Consider the following 3,553-nt stretch of genomic DNA (forward strand, 5'->3'; position numbering starts at 1 on the left):
GATCATGACCTAAGCTGAAATCAAGAGTCACCCAGGTGCCCCTGAACTCCATTTTCCAATACAGATCTGAGCTAAGCAATATCAAGCTGAAGGCAATATGGCTTCTTTCATGGGAAACATTTGTTACAGTGGATTAGGAAGGCCTATGGGGACTTTATTTCAATGGCATCTGATTCTTTTTTTTTTTTTTTAAAGTAGGTTCCACACCCAGTGTGGGGCTTGAACGCATGACCCTGAGATCAAGCACTGCATGCTCTACTGAGTCAGCAAGGCACCCCGTCAAATGGCATTTGATTCTTGATGCCAAGTGGTAATATGAGATCAAATTCAGCCCCCTTTTCCTTTCTTGCCTTCACTGGAAGTTGCCTGGCAGGGAGTAAGACTTGATTAACAATGTGATCCATGAATGAGTCATTGAAAGCCTGAGATGAAGGAGTAAAGGTGAAACAGAGGTACGAAGAGAGATGAGAACAAGTGAGGGGCAACTACAGCAGAAGAACCAACAGGATTCAGCAGAGAGGACAGCAAGAAGCCAGAGGTGACACTTCATGCAAACCTGGACGGGGAGGTCAGAGGGCCCGGAGACCTTTTAAAAGAAAACAGTAGACTTTGAAGGGAAAGAAGAAAAAGGCTATGAGTTGCCTTGCATCACTGTCCTGAGTTTATGATGTCCACAGGACCTCTAGAGGATGACCATCACCAGTGGTAGGAAATCTGAAACTGGAGATCTTCATTTTTAACAAAATACTTCTTACTCATTGGGGGTAAATTTCAGAGTCCTCATTTGTAAAAATTTGTATCTAATTATCAAGATCTTTCTCTTTGCTGCTAATAGTTACCTAAATTTGTAAAAATTTGTACCTAATTATCAAGACCTATCTTTCTCTTTGCTGCTAATAGTTACTGAACCAGTCTCTCTGCTAAATGCAGCACTGCTCTTTAAAGATATTTTGCAACAAGAGAAAGGCTGACCATCTCCACCCTCTATTCCCTGCAAATCAAATACAGATCTTCCTCAACTTATGATAGGGTACGTCCTGAAAAACCCATCCTAAATTGAAAATATCATTAAGTCGAAAATGCATTCAATCCACCTAACCTACTGAACATCATAGTATAACATAGCCTAACTTAAACATGCTCAGAATACTTACATTAGCCCACAGTTGGGCAAAATCATCTAACGTTATAATGAGTGTTGAGTATTTCGTGTAATTTATCGAATACTGTGCTTAGCGTAAAAACCAGAATGGCTGGGGGACGCCTGGGTGGCTCAGTCGGTTAAGTGGCTGCCTTCTGCTCAGGTCCTGATCCTGGGGTCCTGGGATGGAGTACCCCCTGCCCCAGCTCAGCAGGGAGTCTGCTTCCCCCTCTGCCCTCTCCCACTCGGTGCATGCTCGCACTCTCTCTCTCAAATAAATGCATAAAATCTTTAAATTAAAAAAATTTTAAAAATAAAAATACAGAATGGTTGTGAGTGTATTATAGTAAGTGGCTGCCACTACCCAGCATCACCAGAGTATCACAGAGCCTATGGCCAGTCCGGGAAAAAATAAAAATTGGTTTCTACTGAATATATATTGCTTCCTCACCAACAGTAAAGTTGAAAAATTTTAAGCTGAACCATTGTGAGTTGGGGCCATGTGCACTCAAGACCCTTTCCACAATTTTGAAAAACCTTTCTGTTAACATGAGCATCCAAAGAGGCAGTGGTTAAGTGCATTGCTGGAGCAGAGGTTCGTATACTCTCTTGGAAATTCACAGCTGTGTGACATTGGCAAGGATTGTATGCCTCTAAGCTTCAGTTTCCTCATCTGTAAAATAGGGATGGCCATAATTGCCTTATAGGATTGTTCTGATAATTAAATAACATAATTCGTGTAAAGTGTTTTAGCATCTGGCCCTTAAGAAAAAGTGCCTGACCCAGGCACTATGTCATAAAAGGATATAATAAAAATTCTCCCATGAATAAAAAACTGCATTTAACAAAAGAAATTGTGGGGCACCTGGATGGCTCAGTCGTTAAGCGTCTGCCTTCAGCTCAGGTCATGATCCCAGCGTCCTGGGATAGAGCCCCGCATGGGGCTCCCTGCTCATCCGGAAGCCTGCTTCTCCCTCTCCCACTCCCCCTGCTTGTGTTCCCTCTCTTGCTGTGTCTCTCTCTGTCAAATAAATAAAATCTTAACAATAAAAAAAAGAAATTGCAAATGAAAGGGAATGACATTTGTTTAGTGTTTCCGTAAATTTTGTAAGTTAAAATTTAAATGGAGGGTGTTTTTTTGTGAAAAATAATTTTATTAGGTATTTTATTGAATATCAGGTATGCCAAATCAACAAGTAATCAGAGTTTCATAGATTCACAAAATAGGATACAAATAAAGCGCTTCTTGCTTTTCTACCAAGTTAAAAGAATTCTAAATTAGAGTGGGATGGAAGAGCCGCTGTGATAGTCATGGGAACGGAGGATAAAAGGCATTATATGTGCATATGATGTATTTTAATGTATACTGTTATCTTTATTTATTTATTGGGGCCCTCCCTATCTGTTGCCTAAAAGAGCCCACGTACAATCTGTGTGACCGTGGCGAGGTCGCTGTCTGCCTAGACAAAGCCCCTTAGTTTACCACTTTCATTCAGTAAATATTTCCAAGCTTCTGTTAGGCTCCACGCACATGACTAAACGCTCAGTGTACAGAAATAAGGACAGCCGCGGCCCGACCCCGAGAGCATGCACCCTTCTGGGGGCAGAAAGGCGGACGACAGCTGGAGAGGTCCCCGGTGACCCGGAGGCGGACGCCTCACCTCCCCGCTCCCGGCAATGCCCCCTCCTCCACAGGTTCGGGCCAGGACACAACGCAGCAGCGCGGTCACTCGGCCTGCCAGCCCACCCTCCTGCCAGCCAGCCCCCTAGCCTGCCCGCTCCGCCGGGCCGGCCTGCGTCTCCATGGTAACCGTACACAAACTACCTACCCCGGGCGGCTGGGCCGCCTGCCTGCAGAGCCAGGTCGCTGCTAGGCGGGCGGAGCGGGACAGGAAATGAGCTGGGACTGGGCGCAGGAAAGGGGGCTTCCGGCCAGACCCAAAGCCCCTGTGATTAGCGCTGGTGACAGTAACAGCTGCGGAGGTTCAGCTCATCCCTTAGCTTTCCCGAGGCAGCGGCCGCAGCGAAGGAGCAGCAGGGAGGGGCGAGGCGCGGCGAGGCGGGGCGAGGCGAGGCGGGGCGGGGCCGGGAGAGGAGAGACGGGGAGGTTTCCCGGCGCGGCTGGGCCACTGGGCCTGCGCGGGTCCCTCCAGCGCATGCGTAGGAACGCTGAGGCCAGGGGCAGGCCGGCGAGCAGGCGGGGTGACAGGAGGATCCTGGGCGACGGCTGGAGGCGGGGAGTGCGAGGAAACCGCTTAGAAGACAGATGTGGGGCGGAGTTAGCAGCTCACCGAACCACATTTGTTCAGAGTCTACGAGATCTCAGCACCTCTGTTAAATAACAATAAGCAGGATGGCAGCTTAGTGCTTAGGGTTAAGAGTCAGGATTTGCTGATTCAAGTTACAGCTTTG

The 3,553-nt window shown here is 47.2% G+C and overlaps 1 protein-coding gene across 2 annotated transcripts in view; it reads right to left on the bottom strand.

Moving 5' to 3' along the window:
• The window catches only part of ARMC2 (armadillo repeat containing 2), a 107,529-nt gene extending 104,292 nt beyond the window's left edge, over positions 1-3,237 (bottom strand). For both annotated transcript variants that reach the window (XR_003521484.1, XM_027602554.1), the window contains exon 1: positions 2,971-3,237. The gene's annotated coding sequence lies outside the window, so the exon portion shown is untranslated. The remainder of the gene's footprint in view (positions 1-2,970) is intronic.
• Positions 3,238-3,553: the final 316 nt, after the last annotated feature.

Source organism: Zalophus californianus, chromosome 7, assembly GCF_009762305.2.
Source record: "Zalophus californianus isolate mZalCal1 chromosome 7, mZalCal1.pri.v2, whole genome shotgun sequence".
Taxonomy (NCBI): Eukaryota; Metazoa; Chordata; class Mammalia; order Carnivora; family Otariidae; genus Zalophus; species Zalophus californianus.